At 46.5% G+C, this 23,566-nt stretch overlaps 1 long non-coding RNA gene across 1 annotated transcript; it reads right to left on the bottom strand.

Moving 5' to 3' along the window:
- Positions 1-1,259: 1,259 nt before the first annotated feature.
- LOC120880494 lies at positions 1,260-13,842 on the bottom strand. The gene is made up of 2 exons (XR_005725042.1): positions 13,760-13,842; positions 1,260-1,697 (listed from the first exon to the last, which is right to left on the bottom strand). It is a non-coding gene; the product is annotated as an uncharacterized LOC120880494 (long non-coding RNA).
- Positions 13,843-23,566: the final 9,724 nt, after the last annotated feature.

Here is a 23,566-nt window from a genome sequence, read left to right as displayed (position 1 = left end):
GGGATGGGTGGAATTTGATACAGATGATAAAATATGTGTCCTCACTTTAGAAATCCAGAGGTGGCTCAGGTCTTCATACTTTGAGCTTATGGTTTATTTCTTTATTTATCATTCTTTTTACTTTTATCAAGATAGTACTAGCTTGATTAGAGGTTTAGCCCCTAAGGTGGATAACACTATGCCAATATTTGGCTCTTAGAATTGAGTTCTGTTTTGAAATGGGAATTCTTAACAAGGATTTTCCATAGCCTGGGTTAAAATGTACCAACACTGTCCTCCTTTCTTTGTTATGACTCTGTGCTCACCAAGCAGCAGCCTCGGATAAATAATTTGGTCTTACAGATATGCTGATAGCAAGAAGGAGGTGTGCTGGCTATAGAATTTAAGTACATTATTCAGGCCCCAGAAAGGACAACCTCCTGTGTGTAAATTAATAAACTAGCATTCCAGTTTTCCAGTCTCTAGATATTTTGGTTTATGTGACTTTCCCCCAGTACTGGTTAATTTCAAGAGAACTAACAAAGTTGAGTTTCTGAAAGTGCCCTGCTGAGGTCAGATGCTAAACGGTGATGACTCTGCTGAGAAATGACTGCCTGGTGAGCCTCGTCTTAAGCAGCAGCCCCCTCCCTTGTGGCCATTTGTGAAGATTTCTTGAACTGTGAAAGCTCCAGCTAATCACAACCTTCCAAAGAGTTCCTTAACTGATGTTTTCTGTTTGGCACATCCCATTTTATGTCAAGCTAAAGTTCTTTCACAGACTGGGCTTAGTACTAACAAGGCTTGAAGAAGAGATCAGGTAGAGAACAGACTAAGAAGACCCCCTAGAGAGTTGAGAGACAGAGGGAATGCCTGGCCTTTTTTGTTTTTTTTCCTCCAAATTAAGTTTTATTGGAGTATAGTTGCTTTACAATGTGGTGTTAGTTTCTGCTGTACAGCAAAGTGAATCAGGTATATGTATACATATATCCTCTCTTTAGATTTCCTTCCCATTTAGGTCACCACAAAACACTGAGTTGAGTTCCCTGTGCTATACAGTAGGTCATCATTAGTTATCTATTTTATACCTAGTAGGGATGTCTGGCTTCTAATTCAGGTTCAGGTGAATTAACATAAAGTCTGGAGCCACTGAGATTCTTTTTCGGGTGGCTGAGATGCATAGCTTGTAGGATCTTGGTTCTGTGACCGAAGATCAAATTTAGGCTACAGCAATGAAAGCTATGAGTTTTAACTACGGGACCACCAGAGAACTCCCACCAATGAGATTCTTATGCCATTTATTCATTCTGCAGAAATTTTATTTTCATTGACATCTAGGCCAAATAGTAAATGGTAAATACCAACCCCTGTACTGTCAACTTTTGCCCCAATAACACTTTGTCATAAGCTACTCCCAAATTCAGAGGCTTAAAACAATAATCATTTCTTCTCAAGGAGCAGTAGGTCAGCTGGGGGAGCTTTGCTTCCAGTTGCAATGGCCAGGGTAGCTCTGTGTCATGAATCCCTCCTGTTTCTCCTGGAAGCACTGGGCCAAGCTGGGCATGTTCTCTTCATGTCGGTAGCAGAGGGTCAGAGAGACAGCTCTGATGTGTCATGTCTATGACATCCTATTGGCCAGAGCAAGTCACATGACTGAGCCCATGTCAAAGGCTGGAAGAGTTCTCAGCCTTCCTGTGGGAGGGGCCACAGAGGGCATGGATCTAGGAGAGTGAAGGACAGAGGACATTAAGGCCATCTATCCCAGGCCCAATTCAGAATTCCTGGAAACATGGTGCTATTTATGTCCCTGGGAAGGTTCTGCAGATGAGGACTTTTTAAAAGAGAATGTGTTAACAGTTTGGTTGTTCTCAGGGAAGGTTCTGCAGATGAGGACTTTTTAAAAGAGAATGTGTTAACAGTTTGGTTGTTCTCAAAAAGTTAAACATAGAATTACCATATGATCCAGCAATTTCACTCTTAGGTAGACATCCAAAAGAACTGAAAGTAAACAGAGATAGATGCATGGATATAGAAAACGAATTTATGGTTACCAAAGGGGAAAGGGAGGGCAGGATAAATTATGAGTTTGGGATTGACATATATACATTAATATATATAAAAGAGGTAACCAACAAAGACCTACTATATAGTACAGGGGACAATACTCAATGGTTTGTAATACTGAGTAACCTATAAGGGGAAAGACTCTGAAAAATATATATATGTGAATATATATATATATATATATATATTACTCAATCACTCTGCTGTACATCTGAAACTAACACAACATTGTAAATCATCTATATTTAAATTTAAAAAAAGAATTAAAAGGAGGGACTCAAATAGTTTGTACACCAATGTTCACAGCAGCCTTTTTCATAACAGCCAAAGGTAGGAACAACACAGATGTCCGTCGAGATAAATGGATAGACAAAACGTGCTATATACATACTATGAAATGTTAGTCTTAAGGGAGAAGGATATTCTGACACTTGTTACAAATGGATGAAGCCTGAGGACATTGTGCTAAATTAAATAAACAGTCACAAAGGACAAATATTGTAGGACTCCACTTATGTGAAGCACATAAGTGCTAAGTCACTTCAGTCATGTCCGACTCTTTGTGATGCCATGAACTGTAGCCCACCAGGCTCCTCTGTTCATAGCATTTTCCAGGCAAGAAAACTGGAGTGGGTTGCCATTTCCTCCTCCGGGGGATCTTCCCGACCCAGGGATCAAACCCGTGTCTCTTACGTCTCCTGCACTGGCAGATGGGTTTTTTACCGCCAGTGTGACCTGGGAAGCACATAGAGTAGTTATATTCACAGATACAGAATGTAGAATAGAGGTTACTAAGAGTTAGAGGTGGGGGGCTGCAGAGTTATTGTTTAATGGGTACAGAGTTTCAGTTGGGGAAGATAAAATGTTCTGTAGATGGATAGTAATGATGGCTGCACAACAATACGAATGTACTTAAAGCCACTGAATTGTAGACTTAAACATGAAAAACAGGGTACATTTTATGTTATGTATGTTTTATCACAATAAAAGAAGAGAGAGAGGGAGATGTGGTTGCTGGGCTTGGTCATCAGATCTTTAGAAAGATCTGGGGGAATCAAAGATGCTGAGCTGAGGAGGTGTCTCTGGTATGAAGGCCTCTGGGTCTCGATGGGAGAGAAGAAAGCAGAAGTCTGGAATATTTGAATTTAATGTCCTAATGGAGTTTTATTTGCAGAATTAAATCCATTTGATCAGTCTGGAAGCTTGTTTTATTTGTGTAAATCGACTCAGAATTACATATAACAAGCCATGGGAACTAGAAGGATTCAGGACCAGGGAAATAAGGATAATTTGGGGGTTGGTAAGAGTGTGGGTCTCTTTCCTCACCTTTTATTAAATGAACATAACAGAGCCAGCTGATGCAAGGGGGAAGGTATTGGACACAGCAAAGCCAGTAAAGCCCAAACAAGTGCTTTATAAGACTTGAAGAGACAGGGAGGAGGAAGGTAAAGATCTGATGGAAAGGTGCCCAAACCTTCCTATTGTGATGACTGGGCTATTCCTATTTTCTTTTCCCTGGGAACAAAAAGCAAATGGATGCTTCAGGAATTTCTAGTTTCTAGTGGACAAGGAGCTAGAGTCACCAGTCCCAATATATGTACTTCCCTTTTTTCATTCCCCCAAAAGTTCTTTGAAAATATGCCAATGCCATTGATATCTCAGCGTGCTGAGAGATGCAAGGTGGTGTTTGTCTTGTACAGGAACAACTAAGGAGGGCTCCTCTTGCACAAAGGTTTCATGCCTCTATTGTTTTTTTCTTCCTCTCTCTCCTGTGCTCAACTTCCATGGACTTGGAAAGCCATGGATTTTAAATTATCGTCTTTGCATGTAACTACATTTTAAGAGGGTCCACCTGGAGCGACAGGGTTGGCACACGCTAGAGAAGCAGTGGGTTGTCTGATTAGACAGGCTCTAAGGAAGTACATGCTCTGGATGTGGGAAGAGAACATTTTCAACTCTCCCTCTGATAACACATTTGCTCTTTGCTCAAGGATGCTGGGCCGGGGTGACTTGGGTACCACTGGGCCCTATGAACGGACAAACTGCCATTTTCATCATTCACTGGAAATGTGGAAATAAATGTTTCTCTGGCCTTCGACTTCTTCTTGGGCAAATATGGAAGGCTGTGTATTCCCAGAGTCCCAAGAATTGGAGGTCTGGGTTTCCTGCCAGGGTTCCTGAGGGCGACAGAGATGGAAGAGATTGCAGGGCAGAAGCAGAAGCAGCTAAATCACAGGCCCTAAGGTGGACACCTGACTGGGTGGCCAGGGCTCTAGGTGACTGAAAGTGAGGGAGTATTTGGTGAATTACCAGAGCATCCATGAGGCTCAGGCAGCACCACCTCTTGTTTCCAGGACCCTGTACTCACCTTCCAACCTTGATCAATGAAAATGAATTCCTGCTTGTGCTCTTCTGGTGTTCACTAGGTTAAATCCCTGCTCCTGCCTCCTCTGATTCTGGACATCCCATAGGGACAGGATGGAGGCCAAATCAGTTCAGTTGTCCTTGGAGTGAAGGGGTGGCTTCCTTCAGAGGTCTGTCAGGGACAATGTGGTCACAAGGACAGCAAGTGAAAACTTGAGATGCCTCCAGTGGGCTCCGGGGGAGGAACGAGAGTAACTGTGGGAAAGAGTCCACAGACAGGCGGTTTTGAAAATGGATATTCCTGACTTACTGATCTTTTCTAAAGTAATCAATTTGTGTGTGACTGAATGATTCAAATTCGTAGCCTTCCCTGAACGGAGCAAGGTTTTTCTCAGACATCTGGGTAACTTCAGAGTGAGGCAAGTGAATGGGAAGTTATCTTACTAATTTCCTTGCCTGCAGGCAGGATCAACCCAGACACCTGACTCAATTCTAGCTTAAAAAAAAAAAAAAAAAAAAAGAACTTCAGTGAAAGAAATTGTTTAGCTTGTAATAATATTTATTGAGGATTTTCTATATTCTAGGCATTGTTCTAAGTACTTGACAGGCATTATCTCCTTCACTCCTCACAATTGCCCTATAAGAAAGGTATTGTTGGGACTTCCCTGGTGTCCAGTGGTTAGGACTCCATGCTCCCAATTCAGGGTGCGAGGGTTTGATCCCTGGTCAGGGAACTAAGATTCTACATGCCATGTAGTATGGCCAAAATAAGTTTTTTAAAAATAAATAAAAAAGAAAGGTATTGCTATTATCCATATTACTTAGAGGAGGAAACTGAGGCACCACGGGGTTAAACATCTGGCCTAAGCTCACAGGTTATTTATTTCGTGACTGAGCAGGCAGTGAACCCCAGGCAGTCTGATGCCAGAGCCCTTACTGTAGTCCCCTGACGAATGGGATTTACTCCTCACCATTTCATTTCAGGTCTCAGACTGTCTAAGTCTGCTCAGGCTGCCATAACCAAGTACTATAGCCTGGGTGGCTTAAATCACAAAAAGGCATTTTCCCACAGTTCTGGAGGCTAGAACTCAGAGATTAAGGTGTTGGCAGGGCTGGTCTCCTTCTCCCAAGGCCTCTCTCCTTGGATCAGAGATGGCTGTCTTCTCCCTCTGTCTTCACATGGCCTTCCCTCTGTGTGTGTCCAGGTCCTAGTGTCTTTTTAAAAGGACTGGTCATATTGGATTAGAGCTCACCTGATGGAGCTCTAATTGCTCCATCAATTGCTTTCAATTGCTTCTTGAAAGACCCTGTCTCCAAATAACAGTCAAACCCTGAGATACTGAAGTTTATGACTTTCATATATGAATTTAAGATACCCTGGAGGAGGAATGGCATTCTTGCCGGGAAAATCCTATGGACAGATGAGCCTGGCAGGCTACTGTTTGTGGGATCGCAGAGTTGGGCACAACTGATCATGTGCTCATGCACATAGAATTCAGCCAGCACATACAATTCTCACCTGTGACTTCTCACAGGGTGATGGAGAATGTAGGTCCTATTGAAGCCCACGATGATTAGATTGCCTCTTGGTCTTCTCTTCTGAATGAGGAAATAGTCCCACCTCTGCTGTTTGCTTCCCTGCTCTTCTTTTCCAGTCAGTTAGTTATCTACACTGTTCTTTTGCCCATGAATTTCATATTCTGCCTTGTAAGTGATTGGGTCCAAATTGAAAGCATACTATGTTCATTTACATCTGATTTTTCTCTGTTCTCCTACTGGTTCTTAGATATATTGCCAATTCTGGGTCGGAGGAGAAAATTTTGTGTAGCAATGGGAGAGATAAAGGGGTAAAATAAAAGTATGAACATTTGAAAAATAATAATTCTATCTTAACTGCTTGTGCTGGGTCCTTTTTATCTTGTACCATATATTGAATTAATAAGCCAAAAGATTTCTCCTATATGTGGAAAACAATTTGAAACTCCAAGAATCCAAGAATCATAGAAACAAGATGCTGAGCCTGAAGAAAGCTAAGGTCTTGCTAGAGGTCTCCAGGCTCTTATTTACAATTCAGTGCAATGAGTTTCCCTGGTCCCATTCTCTACTGAGTCCTCTACCATATTTCTTCATTAATTAAATGAAATTCTTTCATTTCTTTACTCCTATGGGTCAACTAAGTCTGAAGAAGAGTCTGGCAATTACTTCCCAGTAGGCTCCCAGTTCTGTCTGTCTTGTTAGATTCATCAGAGGAAATGAGACATTAGCATGTAATATGTGTTGAAGTATTTTATTTGACAAGTCAGTCTGGGCTGTTCTCATATATATAGGTGGGACCATGTCTGATGCTAACACTATACAGAGAACTTTGCTCTAAATTGATGTAAGATAACCACTTAGAGAGAAGTCCTTGAAGGACTGTGGAAAACATGGGTATTGGCACCCTGTCCCCATCTCTGTGGTTTATGTTGGCCTGGGTCCTTTGTTTTATTCTTTTAGAGCATTTTATGAATCAGTAAATGCGATTTTTTCTCACTGACTTTGGGGTGGTTCCCTGGAGAAGGGAATAACAACCCACTCCAGGATTCTTGCCAGAATCCTGTGGACAGAGGAGCCTGGTGGGTTATAGTCCATGAGATCACAAAGAACTGGACACAATTTAGTGACTAACACAACACTTGGGGTGGTTGTCTTTTTTGCATAGGGGAAAAGGGCAGGTCTACAGGACCTTGCCTGCCCTTAGACCCTACTTAGTCTGAGACTCCTCCAGGGTAACCCACATACCAAAGTCAGAGTTTTCAATACCTCCTTCCAAGGTAAAGCCAGAGCCCTCAGAAGATTCCACTCTATTAAAGTGTACTTGACTTGAAACTGTAACTAAACACTGATGGTGACAAAATGCAGACAGAGCAAGAAGCCAGTTAGTGAGTGTACATGCAGGAGTGAGCAAGCTGCATCTGTTGAATGGTGAACCCCAAGAGTTCAATTACCCCAGTTCCCTCGACAGAGGGTAACCATGGAAACCTCATAACCCAGTGCATCATCAGTCTCTGAACAAAATACACACACACACACACACACACACACACACACACACACACACACACACATGCCCCAGGAGGGCAATGTATATGTATGAATATGAGTACATGTGCCCATGTTTCAGTTATCGTATATGTGGGGTGTGTTTGTGTGATGCCTTGACAGTTTGTGTGTGCGTATATCAGATGGAATTCACATGGGTGTTCACTACCAAATGCTTTCCGGTTATGCTGTTGGGGTGATGAAGAGCGTAGGTTTGTCCTGTTTGGGTGCTGTACTGGGAGCTGGTTTGAGCATGTGGGAGAGGACGTGTATTTTCAGTTTAGTGGAGGGTGATGTGGTGGGATGGTTTGAGCACACCGGAGGGCTGGTAACTTATTTTTCCCTTCATCAGGTTTCTATTGCACAGAAGTGTACAGATGTGGGATATTTCACCAGCTGGGAGGTCTGACTCTCCTAGGATGGGAATACTCAGTGTGGATCCATATTGAGCTCAAATGATCTAGTGCGGATGCAAATCAGGTTTGGGGGTATCATTTTTACAAAGAAGTGTCTGTTTTTTCACGGAATGTGCTGGTCTTTTCTTTTTTTCGCTGTTCTCTTTCTGATTTAAAGCTTTCTCTTTTTCTGAGGCTTGGGCTAGCCTGCCTATGGCATGAGGTCTGTGGGAATGTGGCACTTGGGAAGAGAGTGGCGGGGACAACTCATGGAAATCTGTTAATGAAATGTGTCATTCAGCATGCACTTGATGTCAAGAAGATTGCGTGTCACTTGGCAGATCTTTGACAGCAAGGCAGCTCCATCTGGATTAAGGATAATTTTGGGGAAAAGCTACATGAAGACTGGGACTTCAGACCAGCAGGCCTGGGTTTCTAGGTTATGAATGGGGATAGCACACCTTGTAGAGTCTGGCCCTGTGCTTGACTCTCAACTTAACGGGAGCTCCATGCATTTGAGGGCTTGTGCGTCTGTGTGTTTCTCAGCTCTGTCCCTCCTCCTCTGTGTAATGTATGAATGAAAGAGAATTCATTAGGGAGTCTCAGGAAGAAACCATTGTCTTCCATTCATATTTATAACTAAAGTTTCTTAAACGGGTAGGTCTTGTTTGTCCATCAAAACATGGCTATCCAAAGAATATTTTCCTTTCTGTTTTTAAAGCAGTCACTTCCTGGATGACAGAAATCCACACTGACATTTCCCAGCAGGGGCCTCAAACACTGCCCACATTCTCCCTGACTCCTCTGCTGATCGCCCGTGGGCCTCTGGCAGCACCATCCCAGCCTCCCTCTGCTTTCCTCATGACCCTGCTCCTGGCAGAAAGTAGTTAGGCTGAATGGCTGCAAGATATCTGCTGTCAGGTGGCTGCCTGAAGCTCTGACACCTTGAAGGGAGTTCACGTTACCCCATGCATTCAGTTACCTTTTGAGTTTGCCTAAATGGTGCCAGAGCAACCCCGGAGATGGGCAGAAGGGAATCACCTGTCTGGACGTGTTCACTTTCCCTATTCCCTCTGGAGCCCACTCTCAATCCCTCTAGGACCTATTTCCATTCTGGACTGTCTCACCAAAATGCCTGAAAGGGCCCCTTGCTCTCAGCTCCCATCTCATCAGAACAGTTTGGAGAGGAGGTCTCCTTTGCCCCATGCACACCCAGGGAAGACTGTGACTCCCATGGGCTCCCACCAGGGCTTCCTCATGCCATTTCTGGGGGGTGCACCTTGAGTCTTTAACAAGCAGTGATTCAGAAATGCATGGTTTGAGGCAATTTACCCTTTCATTCAACCACTAATTCTTATGTACCCCCCAAATGGCAGCTGCTGGGGGTACAGCAGTGAAATAGGTGCTATTTTTGCCCCTTGTGAATTCACACATCAGCTGAGGTACCAGCAATACAGTGAGAAAAGGTACGTGTGTGCTTAGTCACTCAGTCGTGTCCAACTCTTTGCCACCCCATGGGCTGTAGCCCACCAGGCTCCTCTGTCCATGGGATTCTCCAGGCAAGAATACTGGTGTGGGTTGCCATGTCTTCCTCCAGGGCATCTTCCTGACCCAGGGATTGAACTCGCATCTCCTGGGTCTCCTGCACTGCAGGAAGATTCTTTACCACTGAGCCACTGGGGAAGCCCCAATAGGGGGTCAATCCAGGGCCCTACAGGAGCTTATAAAGGGACCGTGGAGGCTTCTTAGGGGAACTGATGTCTGATCTGCAACCTGAAAGATGAGGGGGAATTAGCTGGGTAAAGGGAGGTGATGGGATACTTTCCAGCAAGAGGGAATTGATTTTTTCTTTTTAAATTCCCTAACAGGTAAAATCTGATGGCAAATGGTGAGAGAGAGAGAGAACAAGCAGAGAACAAAAAGATGGAGAAACATAGGAAATAGTGGAAAAGGCAGAGATAGACACAGACAATTGGTCAGTAATGAAAGGCTGGAAGACGGAGAGATGAGAGGAATAGAGAAAGGATCAGGGAACCGTGGATTGTGAGAGCTGGAAGGAACCAGAGAGAACATGTAAAATCCCTCCATTTTATAGATAAGGAAACTGAGGCACAGAAAGGCATTTACCAAGGATTTACCAGAGTTACAAATGTGTTTAGTAAAAATGCTGAGTCAGAAGCCTAGATCCCAAGGCTTCTAGTAGATTTGAGAGAGAAAGAACTGGAGAAGGACATGATGGGGAGAGAGAGGTGTCAGAGACAGAGGGACGAGAGCTGAGGAGAGGCGCAGACAGCTGAGATTCGTGGGTGGCGCACTGTCAAGATTATGTGTGGAGGGAAAGCAGGGAAAGTTTAGATGAAATCTGAGCCGGATTTCTTTTCCTTTTCCCATTCCCTTTTCCTCTTTTTCTCCCTCTCTTTCCCCTTTTCACCACAGCCTGTCTACAACTAGATGGCAGGGAGCTTGTTGCCATGGCTACTAAATGGTATTCAAGCAGGCTGAATTATTAAACCAGGGTCTTTGAAGCCAGAGCCCCAGTACGAAGTCCCGCTAGGGGGCGCAGGGCGCAGCGTGGGGCACAGGTCTATACCGGGGTGGGTGCAGGTGCTCCCTTGCTGGTCTGGCTCTTGGAGTGTGCCTTGAGCATCCGAGCAGCTCGCTGAGTACAGCAGAGGCCTGGGAGTGGAGGGCGGGCATCTGCTGGGGTGAAGCGTTGGAGGGACTGAACCCCAGCATCCCAGCCAACTCTCCTCACCTGCTCCAGCAAAGGCACTGGACAAGAGTTGCAACTCATTGGAATGGAAGAAGAACCAACACCAATATTTCCGTTATGTCTGAAAGGGCACCATACTGTTCAAATTAGTTGTGACTTGTTGCCAGAGAGGCAAAAAATAAAATGACAGGTGTATCACTGGGGTCATACTAGGCCATCTGGGATTGCAATTCTTTCTTGGATAGTTAGAGGCAATCTGTTGTGGAGCCATCCAGTTGGTAGGTGTGGCCCTCTGCCTACAAGAAGAAGGCGGCTGTCAAGGAGGGTTGTTTGTGGGCACAATAGTTGTTTGTTTTGATGGTGGAGGGGGGTGAATATGGATGCTCTTCTCTTAAGGAGATTCCAAGCCAGGAAAACCATCAACCTTCTGGTAGCCCAGCTCCTTAAACTTTTTCATTAAGAAAAGAAACCCAAACATTGCAGTGTGGCTGTTTCTGCTTGTGGGCTGATGGAAGAAGGGACTCCGTGGCTGATAACTGTCCTGTGTCTGTGGGTACGTATGTTCGGGGGTGGTGGGGGGCGTGAAGAGTCCATTTTGAGGTTAATGGAATCATTCTCCTTCCCTCTAATAGATTCAGTAGATCCTGAGGTCAGTTTTCTAAAGTGGGAAAAATCTCTCCCCATGTCCTCCCACTCTGTGCTTCTTCTCTCTTGAGAGGAGGGCTGTTGACTCTCCAGGTCCTAGGATTCTGATGCCCCTTGTGTTCAGGGCCCACGTTTTCCTATATGAGAGAGGCTCCTACTGATGCTCGAACTGAGAAAAAAAAAAATTCTTAATAAGGGAAACCAGATCTGTAAGTCTTCCCAGAAATCTGCCAGCCTCTGAAAAACTGATGGATTGCCCTGATTTTTTCCCCTGACGCTCAGCTGGAGCAGTTTTCAATGTCAGGACTACAGGCTTGATTTTCCAAAAGCTGATTTCATAGAGACCAGACTTGCTTCTTTTCAGGGTTGATGATAATTTTTAGGATTTACCTGATGCTGGGGCTGAAGTTCTAAATCCTCCCCATGAGATCGCGTGGGGGTGAAATGGACACTAGCCAAGGAGGCTGCACGTCCTCTCCCCATTCCAAGCTAAGAGGAAGGGGAGAGGGGCCTTTGGCCATGTGACCATTTGGTTCCCTTCAATGCATGTTTTCTGAGATGTGCCAGGCCTTGGGTAGGTGGGTGTGGAGCGTACAAAGGTGACTAAATAAAATCCCTGCTCTTGGCCATAGCTCACAGCTAAGTAGGAAAGGCCCAATGTCTTCATTCAAGTCTGCCAACCCCCAGAGGAAGTCTTCAGAAGACTTGCCCCATCGTTCTGTGCCAAGGCCAGGCCTAAGGAACTAGAGCTGCAGGAGCAAGAAGCCTCTCCTTTCTCTCTCTCTTCCTCCCCTTCTTCCTTTCTGTTTCTCTTCTCGGCCCAATCAATCCTACTGCCTCTCCTTTCTCTCTCTATGGGGCCCTCTGATTCTGAGTTTTTGGTAGTAAGTGGGCAGCTGAGTATAGCCAACTGGCACAGCCCCTCTGGGGATCTATTTGGACTGAAGAGATGGGCTGGTGGGAACTGAGGTCTTCACCAGCAAAGGCCCTGGGAGGCATTTCTATTATCCAGAAAAAGATATGCAAAGAGCCAGAGAAATAAGAGGAGATGGAGCCCTCGGAGGGATTCAGGTCTAGAAAACTTTGGAGATAGGCCAGTCTGACTGTTTTAAGGGCTGTTCATTTTTTGTGCTCTTTAAATACCTCTAAAGGAAAGTTATGACAAACCTAGACAGTGTGTTAAAAAGTAGAGACATTACTTTGCCAACAAAGTCCATCTAATCAAAGCTATGGTTTTTCCAGTAGTCATGTATAGCTGTGAGAGTTGGACCTTAAAGAAGGCTGAGTGCCAAAGAATTGATGCTTTCAAACTGTGGTGTTAGAGAAGCCTCTTGAGAGTCCCTTGGACAGCAAGGGGATCAAACCAGTCAAAAGGAAATCAATCCTGAATATTCACTGGAAGGACTGAAGCTGAAGCTCCAATACTCTGGCCACCTGATGGGAAGAGCTGACTCACTGGGAAAGACCCTGATGCTGGGAAAGGCTGAAGGCAGGAGGAGAAGGGGACGACAGAGGACGAGATGGTTGGATGGCATCACTGACCCAATGGACATGAGTCTGAGCGAGCTCTGGGAGTTGGTGAAGGACAGAGAAATCTGGTGTGCTGCATGTCGTCCATGGGATCACAAAGAGTCAGACACGACTGAGCAACTGAATAACAACCAAATACACCTGCGAAACAGAGTCTGCCTTCCAGCACTCATTTGGCCCCTGGCCACCCCCAGGGAGCCTCTATATCCCTCCAGAGGCAGCAGAGATGTTCCCCATTTGGGCTGGGGTCTCTTCCTTGGACAGCATCAGGCTCAAGCACTGGTCCCTCCCCACTTCCTCCTCTCACTTAACTTGATGCTTAAAGCCCCCATTCACTTCTGCTTCCCTTCGTAGGTAATCACGCTCTTCCATCGCTGTTCCCAGCCCAACAAGGCAAACCAGCCAGGACCCTGGAGCCAGGGTGAGGTCCACTGGCAGACCCTTGGGAGGTGCCAATGGTGTTCAGAAACAGGGACGGTATTCCACAGTTCCACTTGAGTGGAAATAGACTGTGGAAGTTTGAGGTCACTGAACTTTTCTGCAGAAACTCCGACCGAAATTTCTCGTCTCCAGGCCCTTTTACTACACCGAGCCCCGCCCGCCATCCAGCCCCCGGCCCCGCCTGCCGGTGTGCGCGCTCCCGCTCCCTTGGCATCTCTCTCCGCACCCTCCCGCCTCGTGGTGCTGCCCAGCCGACTGTTCGTTCCTCTCTTTGGATACAGCTCCAGTCTTCTTATCTCCTGACCCCTCTTGGGGGCATGTGTGCGAGTTCTCTTTCTGCTTGTCAGAAATTTCTTTTCCACTGTGTGGGCAGGAGACAGCTTGTTTCCCCCCGCAACTGTCTCCCCTCTCCTTTATTTATTTTATTCTCCGTTTCTCTCCTTTCCTTCTCCTGCCTCCCCCCTCTCTTTTTCCCCCGCCTGACACCTCCTTCTTCCTTTTTCAATTTCACCATCTCTCCTGCCCCCTCTCCCCGTACCCCTTCCCTTACCTTTGTGCCCTTTTAAAAATAATTCAGTGATGTCTCTGGACTAGCACCCTCTCCTCATTCAGCCGAGCGCGGGATTCTGCGTTAATTCAAGGTAAGCCCCGATGGTTCCTGCTGCCCAGGAAATGGTCGCCTTGGCCCTGGCGCCCGCTGTCTGAGGGGCTTCGCCTCTCTCCCCGGTGTTGGTGTGGGGCGCCTGGCTCCGAGCCCCCAGTGCTGCTACCTGTTGGGGGTGCATGGACCGTGGAGATTTAGTTTGTCTGAAATCTTCCCCTAAGCCGGTCCTTCTCCACGCGAAGCCCTTTTCTTTGTAACTTCGATGTTAATTTCCCAGGCGTGGGAAAGCCCCCGCGCGGTGGGGTCTTTCGGGGTGAGTGGTGTGCCCCTTGCCAGGGCACCGGGGACTGGCACCTCATTCGTGCCGTGTTCACTCAGCCAGGCGGCAGCGAGGGAGGCTCGTGCAGCCACGGGAGCGCAGCCAAGCTCGGAGGAGGGGGCGCCGGCCGGGGCTGCGGGGTCTCTGCCAGTTCCAGCCTTGGTGAAGTGCTGTGGGTTGCAGTGGGGGCGGGGGTACCTCTCCGGGGAGGGCTGGCTGAGGAGGGGCTGAGCTTCCAGTGAAGTTTCTGGGAAGGAGTTGTGTGCGCCCTTGGAAGCATCCTGGGATCATCGTTGCTGGGGTGTTTCTGGAGCCTTGGGGTTGTGGATCCGTGGGAGAGTGAGTGGACCCTATCCTGGGAGAGAGCTGGGAACTGGGGCTTGCAGGAGGAAGGCGAGTTCGAAGAAGAAGCCGAGCTATTTAGAGTGACTTGCCTTTTGACTACGTTTGGGTCTCCCAGCCAGATGGTGGCTGTGTCCTTTTCCAGGGATGAACACTCAGTTCACTGTGCCCCTTTGCTTTGTGCCTATGCCCAGGAGAAAATGATGGGAGATGCCACCCCCTCCCCCTGCCACATTCCTCTGAGATCGAGGCTTCTGCCTCACTTTGGGCCCTGAGGTGGCAGTTTGGCCACTTGCCCAAGGAACAATTGTTCTTCTCATTGGGTCTGACTCTGTGGCTGCTCAGAGCAGGTGGTTCAGGCTGTGTAGGTGGGTGCATGACCCAGATCTGGGTGATTGTAATGATCCTCTCGCTCTTACCTTTAGAGGCCATGGTGTTGGAGCACTGATTCTTTCTTATTGTGGGGGCCAAGAACCCCACGGTGTCTCAGAGACATCACAGTCAACAGATAGGCTGGAGGAGCCAAGCACTTTAGTCCAGAGGAGACTGTGAGACCTGCACTCAGAGAAGTGTTTTCATGAAAGGAAAGAGGTTTCTGATGCTTAAATAAGAGCATCCTTTTATCACCGTTGACACCAGAGAAAAGTGGTTTTCTTTACTGGGGCTGGGAGCTGGGTTAGATACTGGGGAAAACTTCCCCAGTTAACAGTTCCAAAAGGAATCATTAATGAAAAATAATAGAACTTCCTTTCCTGCCAAATGTGTGGGTCTTTTGGGTTGTGCGGCCATCTCTGGAGCCTAGAAAGAGATGACTTTTTCTTGTTTGACTCCACTCTGCTATTCTCTCACATGATTTGTCTCCAGCCAGCTAAGATTTTTTTTAACCACTTTGTAGTACTGAGTAATCATATAATTTATTGTCCAAGCTGAGACACTTTTGAGAGTAGACAGAGACATTAGTAATAATTAGACATGGACAAGAGAGACTGTCTAGACAGACAGGGATGAATGATTGCCCTGGGAGTGACTCTATAGTCAGAGTGAGGGACAGTTCACAAGGCAGCGTGCCATGCTCTCATATCATTTGAATCTTGCACCTTCCTTCCTGGAGCGGCTCTTCCAGTCAAATTGCAAATGGGCTTTATTTCAGTTCCCTCTGAGAAGCTAGCACTGATTATAAATCTCTTTCCTTTGACAAACCCTTCTTTCCTCAATTCCATGAAACCCTTCACAAATCCCACTTCCAGAATGGAACTTCATGCTTTGATTGCAGGAGTTACAAGGAGAGGGCGATTTACTTGGGACTGATTTACATGTTTCTATCTCTCTGTCTGTTTCCTTGTGATATTTATGAGCTTGTGCTCCCAGGGGGCCATCCTTCTGCCAGGACTTGTGAGTGTTACGTTGATGGCAGGATGATATACAGTGACCCTCGGAGTCACACGGTTGAGTGATTGAATCGCTGCTGGCATACCTCCTCAGATGTCCTGAGGCTTCTGGTGGGGTATGTATTGAATGTGAGAGAGGAGGGGGAGAGGAAAGAATCCTGTATGTGTCTGAGTTTCAAACTGAGAAACTCATATTCACAAAGCATTCTATTGCAGGGAAGTGCCCAGCTCTTACTTCCCAGGTTGTGTGAGGAAGTGATGAGAATTCTCAGAGGATGTGTCAGTCACACCTCCAGCCCCCTAGGAGCCCACGAGTCTGTCAGACAGTCAAATTGCTGCAGGGCTTCAGCAGTTTAGTTATCACTTATTAAGTGGTTATTATTTTCCAGATACTAGAGCGAGGAGTTTCCATTCTTTATCATAATTAATCCTTACCCAGCCCTATTAAGTGCATGCACGCTAGTTTACTTCAGTTGTGTCCGACTCTGTGCGACCCTATGGACTGCAGCCTGCCAGGCTCCTCTGTCCATGGGATTCTCCAGGCAAGAATACTGGAGTGGTTCTCATGCCCTCCTCCTCCTTCCCCACTGAGGGATTGAACCCGTGTCTCAGCAGGTGGGTTCCTTACCACTAGCACTGCCTGGGAATCCTTAAGTAGGTATCCCCATTTTATAGAGGTAACTGGAGCTCAGACAAGTTAAGTAACTTGCTCAAGTTCACCCAGAAGCTAACTGACTCTCTCCATGCAATGGGCACCTTTTTGTGAGGAAGTTGATGTGGTCAGAATTTGGTTCACACATGTGATACAACCTATTTAGGGCCCTGGGGGTTTCAGAGTAGGGTCGATTGGACAGTCCACTTGTCCATCCCATCTGGTTCTTGATTCATATTGCCCCTATTTTTTCTGTCTGTGTTGTCCTTTCTTTTATTTTAAGATATAATAATAACAGTTTATTGTATCTTGAAGAAAAAATGGATTAAAAAAAATGGCATTGAGATAAATGGCCAAACATTAAAAAAAATTTTTTTTTTTAGATGGACCTGCCAAGCCTTTTCCTGTGGATTAACCTCATTGTCTTTCTTGGTGTCTGTGAAATTTGTGTGCTCCACTCCCTGCCCTGTCACCTGGGCCATCACTGGAAGTCCCTCCCTTCTAGAACTGACTGCAGTGTCTCGATGAATGCCTGGGGTGGAAGGATTGTCTCGTGAAAGGGCAGAGCATGCGTCAGCATCCGATACTGAGGGTCTATCTACACCTTAGTTATTGAAGCCTGCCTCTCGCAGGGTCACAGTTGACTGAGTCCAGTTGTCTCAGAGGCTGACCATAGCTTTGATTTGGAGAAAGCCTCCCCACCCCTTGGTTTGCCCAGAAGTAACCCTATAGACGGGGCTTCCCAGGTGACTCAGTGGTAAAGAATCCGCCTTGCAAGTAGTTGACCCAAGTTCAATCCCTGGGTTGGGAAGATCCTTTGGAGAAGGAAATGGCAATCCACTCCTGGGAAATCCATGGACAGTGGAGCCTGGGATGACAGTCATGGGGCCGCAAAAGAGTTGGACATGACTAAACAGCAGCAGCTCTATAGACTAGGAGGGGAACCTGACCATTTCCAGTTGACAGTGTCTTGGTTGGTCCTTTAGATCCTGTCTCTATCATTGAGGCAAAAATAGAGCCTTAAGATAGGTAATCCTAGAACTTTATTTCCACCTATTCATCCTTCCTATTTATCCTGCAGCCCTGTAATCAGCCAGACAAAGAACAGCATGCCCAGAGGCCACAGGGCATTATCAGGTAGGGGTGGGGTGGATAAAGGACCATTGGCCTGGGAGACCTGACCCCAACTCATTAAACCCCATTAAGGAACCCTGTGACCTTGGGTGATTCACAAGCTTCCCTGAACCTCATTTAACTTGTCTAAAAATGAAGATTGGGCAGACGCTTCCCAGGTATTTCCCTTCCCACAGTTCAGGGTAGTGTTGAGCTCTGTGCTCCACAAATCCTAGGCAGAACCTCTCTTGATTTCCCCTCCCTGGGTGAGGGTGTGGGAGCCCAGAGGACGAAGGATGGAGGTAGATGGAGGGGCCATGAAAGGGTCGTCCTAGGGAGAAGCAGTGACTGCCCCAGGTCTCCTCTGGGCAGGCCTCAGCCTAGTGCTAGTCTGGAAAAATAGCATTGTTTATCTGGCCTTTCCTCCCATCTGCCTTGTGCTATCTTGCAAACCCGAGTTATATATCCTTATACCCACAATAAGTGACAGAGAATTGGAAAGAGCAGATTCCACTATGCTAACCACCATCTACAATATTCCCTGAATGATGAGCTAAGTGCTAGGTGAGAGGTAGGGGTGGTAGGCAGGAGGATGGGAGAAGGTGGTCTATGAAAAAAAATGAAAAAGACATGGTCTTTGTCCTCATGGCCTTGCAGTGTGGTAGGGAGCTGGGACCTAGGCCACTGTGTAGTTGTTGTTCAGTTGCTCAGTTGTGTCTGACTCTTTGCGACCCCATGGACTGCAGCATGCCAGGCTTCCCTGTCCTTCACCATCTCCTGGAGTTTACTCAAACTTATGTCCATTGAGTTACTGATGGCATCCAACCGTTTCATCCTCTGTCATTCCCTTCTCCTCCTGCCTTCAATTTTTCCCAGCCTCAGGGTCTTTTCCAATGAGTTGGCTCTTTGCATCAGGTGGCCAGAGTATTGGAGCTTCAGCATCAGTCCTTCCAATGAATATTCCTTTAGGATTGACTGGTTTAATCTCCTTGTGGTCCAAGGGACTCTCAAGAGTCTTCTCCAGCACTATAGTTCGAAAGCATCAATTCTTTGGCTCTCAGCCTTCTTTATGGTCCCGCTCTCACATTTGTGAATGACTGTTGGAATAAACCACAACTTTTGACTATATGGACCTTTGTTGGCAAAGTGATGTTACTTTATAGTAACAAATTGTAAAGCCATTTGGAACCAAAAGCCCACTACAAAGCTCTTTGTTTTAGCATAGAGTGTTATGGCACATGCTCAGTTGTGTCTGACTCTTTGCAGCCCCATGGACAGGCTCCACTGCCCATGGACTCTTCCAGGCAAGAATACTGGTGTAGGGTGCCATTTACTACTCCAGGGGATCTTCCCGGCCTAGGGATCAGGCCTGCATCTCTTGGGTCTCCTGCATTGGCAGGTGGATTCTTTATCACTAGCGCCACCTGGGAAGTACTGAGTGGGTTACATGCAAATTTAAAAACTTCCTGACAGAAGCAAAGATATGTAGTTCCTCTTTCCCTGTAACCTGGAAAAGGTGTGAAGGATGTAATCCTCTTCTGAGACATGAGAATTCTAAAGGGCTCTGTTCTCTGCTGTAGATGTGTGGTCTTGCAGGAATGGCAGTGAATGAGATTCTAGAACAGAACGGGCTTTACTGAGGAAAGGCCCTCCCGTCTGTGTTAATATAGTGTTACTTTGAAAGATACATCTTCGGGAATCACAGAGCCTTTATAACTACATTGACTACACTTGAAAAAAAAAAAAAAAAAAGAACTTTCCCCCTATAAATACTAACTTGGGACTGGGGTAAAGAGAGAGTGCTCCAGATTTTCACCATAGGGTTAGTGGTGGCAGTAACAGCTCAATGGGCGCTGAGTGAGAGGGCATGAGCTGGGACACAGTGAGAGGAAGGCATGAAGCTGTCTTGGACATGGGGCAGGCACTGCAGCCGGTGGCGGGGCAGGGCATCCAGCCCTTTGTGGTCTTTTATGTGATTTACTTGAGTAAATCTAGGGCTACATTCATGGGCACACCTCTTAATGATGGAAATATCACTGCAGTTGCAGAAACGTAACGACGCAGCTCTCTGTGTCTTTCCAGCATAAGCTATCTGCGTTGCTGCCTCCTTTATGGATCTTTTGGGTTCCCCAACATGAATCAGATGTGTACAAGGTCTTTTGCTGGGAGAAATGGGGACATAAAGATGAAAATGACATGGTTCTCACTCTCAGTTAATGTCTAGCTCTAAGTACAGTCCTTTGAAGAAATTTTGATTTCTTTTACCAAATTACGTGTTACCTGGTCTTGCCCCAGTGCTAACTGGCCATAGACCATGGCAAATCATTAACCCCTTGGGCCTCAGCTATGGCATCAATACACAGGCCCAGCAGTGCCTCTTGGAGAGAAGGGGCCCGGACCCATGGCTGGCCTGAGGCCCCATCCTATTCTAAGGCCAATGCCTGTTCTGTGATGTTGTTTTCCACCCCTTCTCCCTCCCCTTCTCTTTATTCTTTGTCTCCCCTGCTTACGTAGTCATGCAATAGATTTTTGTTTCTTTGTTTGTTTGCTCTATTTACTGAATGGAATTTTATTCTTTGTTCTTAATTTAAAAAATGGTGGAGAACATTTTATATTTCTGCCTCTCAATAGAAAGTAAATTAAATCTCTCTTGATTTATTTGGTCCTTGATTGGTGTTTTCTTGAGTGAAAGGATCCTAAATACAGACAGAGGGGCAGGGCTTCTTTAGAGAAGGGATGTGTGGTGACAGGTGAACACACATTATCCCCGCTTCTCTCTCTGGCGGATCTCTGACTCTGGGTTAATGAGCTGTTCGGTGCTCAAGTCTGAGAGTCCTGGGGACGTCTGCCTCTGTGCCCACGCAAGGAAAGCCAGCCTGTCAACCTCAGGGCCCGGGCGCTGGCCCACAGTGGCCCCCAGTGTCCTCAAGGAGGGGAAGGAACCTGGGCTGGGATGGGGTGGGCAAAGCTCAGTTGTGAGCCCCAGCTCTGCTACTGAGTGGAAAAATGAGAGCCTCTCCTGCTTCTCTTCTCCCTCCCCCACTCCCACCCTGTCTTCCCGCCCTGCTTCCTCCTGCAGAGTGTCCTAAGACCTGTTCCGGGCCAGGCACTATTCGGGAACTGGGAATACAGCAGTGAGCAAGGCAGACCTTTCCCACTTCTGTGAAATTTTTGCTCCACTGCAAGGAGAGAGAGACAATAAATAGACAAGTAAATTTATTATAAAAAATCACACTGCGATACATGTCACTCACAAAATTAATATAGGGTGACGTGGCACTTGTTTGGGAGTGGAGTGTGTCAGTCGTTCAGTTGTATCTGACTCTTTGTGACCCTATGGACTGTAGCCTCGAAGGCTTCTCTCTCCATGGGATTCTCCAGGCCAGAATACTGGAGTGGGTAGCCATTCCCTTCTCCAGGAGATCTTCCCAACTCAGGGATTGAACCCAGGTCTCCGGCATTGCAGGCAGAATTTTTACCATCTGAGCCTCCAGTGAAGCCTGGCACTTGATTGGATAGCTCTTTAGACTGGACATTAGGGAGGCTTCGAGGAGGTGATGTTTAAGCTGAAGATCAGAATGGCAACAGACGAAATAGGATCCATATCACCAGTTCTCATAATGTGGCCATGGTGAAGAATAAGCCCAATTGTATATGAAAGTATTTTATAGACTACATAATAAATGCCGCACATTTTATATCTCATTAGGCAAAATTCCTTGAGGGCAAGCATTGTGATTAATTAACTCTTTCAATCTCAGCACCTTGCATGGTAGTGAATGAGGGTTGAAAAACATTATGTGTATAAAATTGGGAGTTCAGAAGGGATTTTTAAGAAATAAGATGATGTCAATCTGTACCAGGCCTTTGTTGAAAGAAGACACTCTTGCCACTACCTGGCTTTCCTGGTGATTTCTATCCGTGATGCCTGGGGGAAAGCAGAGAAGGTTCCCAGGGCATCACTTGGGCACAGAGGAGTGGAACGGGATGGGCAGTGCTGTGGGTGCAGACTTCCCGACAAAATTCTGATTGCTTTTCTTGCTTTTCAACGTCTTCTTAACCCAGAACAGAGGGTAACTTGTCTGAAATTGTGAAGAGAGGCCACAGGCTCCCTCTCTAAGCTTCCCTTCCCATGCTTTTGAAACCTTTGCCTTCCTCCAGCCCCTCAGCATCTCTCTCCTCTCTCCAGTCCAGGACCTGGTTCATCAGCTGCCCCAAAGACCTCAGTCCATTCTGCTGCCTGATGCCTGTGGCTCTACAGCCCTGCTCCCCTTCCCTGCCAGGCTCCTTAAGGGTTTAGTCAATGCAGCCCACCTCCTGAATCCTGTGAGTCATGGCTTTTCAAACACACAGGTGTGAATCACTCAACTTGTAGCCCTTGAGATGTCTTGGGTGACAGCTGAGCGAGAAGACTGTGCCTGTCCCTCACCTCCCTTCCCATTGCTTTGTCATGCTTCCTGCACTAGGAACCCAGAGCTCCCATCTCGCAGTTCTTCTCTGGGGCCTGAAGATCAGTTCATAGGGTACATGTAAGTGGGCATTCACTCATGTGGGAGGAGTCCTTCAGGGAGAAAAGCCTGTCCCCAGGTGTGGTTCCTGGACCAGCATCATCAGCCCCATCCAAGACATCCTGAATCAGAACCCGGGGCTGGATGTGTGTGATGCACGGTGAAGTCTGAGAATCACTGTTAGAGGCTTAGGTGAAGGGACGTGCCAGAAACTTGGTACATCTTACACTTCTTGAGATAGAGACATTGTTATTCCTGTTTTTATAGGAGTGAACAAAGGATTCTAGAATCCAAGATCACAGTAGGTGGTGGAGTCTGGATGAGAATCAAGCATTAGCTCCAAAGCCAGAATCACTATGAAGTTTAGATGCCTAATCAAAATGCAAATATGTCTGGAGACATCTGTTACTAATTATTAGCACCTTAATGCTAATTACCCTCCTGGTCATTTATGATAGCCTTCTGAGAAGAGAGCTGGAGCTGCTCGATAGCCTGGTGGCATCTCGTGGGCGCTTTCACTGCTTTGGTAATTTCTCCTCTGGCAGCTCTGGCTGTGGTCCTCCTCCAGTTGGGAACTGGGCGACTGATCCTTAAATGTACTCCCTGGTCCCAGTCCTGGCCCTTTTCACTTGTTTGGGTACCCTCTCTCCTTGAGGGACTCCAGCTCCTCCCTTGCATCAGCCGTTACCTATATGATGATGACTTACAAATTTGTTTTCCATCCCAGGATTCTCTTTTGAGTGTTTGAATTTCTCTCTGGTAGACATTTCCGTTTCAGCTCCTCATAGTATCTCAGACTTACCTTGTCCATAACTAAACCCATCATCATTTACCAAGACTTGTCTTCTTCTTATAGAGACTCTTTCAGCAAGTGGTACCACCGTCCGTCCATTCAGTTGCTCATCCTAGAAATATGGACATCATCTGTGACTCTTCTTCCTCCTCGTTGCCTTGTTTCCTCACCTCCATCTTGTTAGTAAGGATGTTCTACTGACTGTTGTGTCTGAATGCCACAGAATTCTGGCCTTTCTCCCCTCTTCTCTGTGACCTCACTCATCATTCCGCTCCTGGTGTACTGCGCCTGTCTTGTCTCCATATTCTGTATTGTGGCAATAGCTGCCTTTCTGCAGAGCAGATATGAGCATGCCTTTCTTCTTTTTGACATGACTCCATGGGAACTGTTTTCACAATAAAGTATATATGGTAAGATGGGTGAAGTCTGTCATGGTCTAACCCCCTGCCTGCGTCTCCAGCCTTGTTTCTAGATATTTCCACTCACCTTCTCCTTATACTCTGCTCCTCTGAATGACTACAGTTACCTAGACATGCCTTCCTCTGTCGAGCCTTGATATGTTCAGTAATGCTAGTTCAAGGTGACCTTTCCTAGCCTCTCCTCACGAGGGCCTGGCCATTGCTTATTCTACCAAAGTC

The sequence above is a fragment of the Oryx dammah genome, unplaced genomic scaffold (assembly GCF_014754425.2).
Source record: "Oryx dammah isolate SB20612 unplaced genomic scaffold, SCBI_Odam_1.1 HiC_scaffold_21, whole genome shotgun sequence".
Classification (NCBI taxonomy): domain Eukaryota; kingdom Metazoa; phylum Chordata; class Mammalia; order Artiodactyla; family Bovidae; genus Oryx; species Oryx dammah.
The sequence above is the reverse complement of the archived record's forward strand: the minus strand, read 5'-3'. Positions and strand labels throughout refer to the sequence as shown.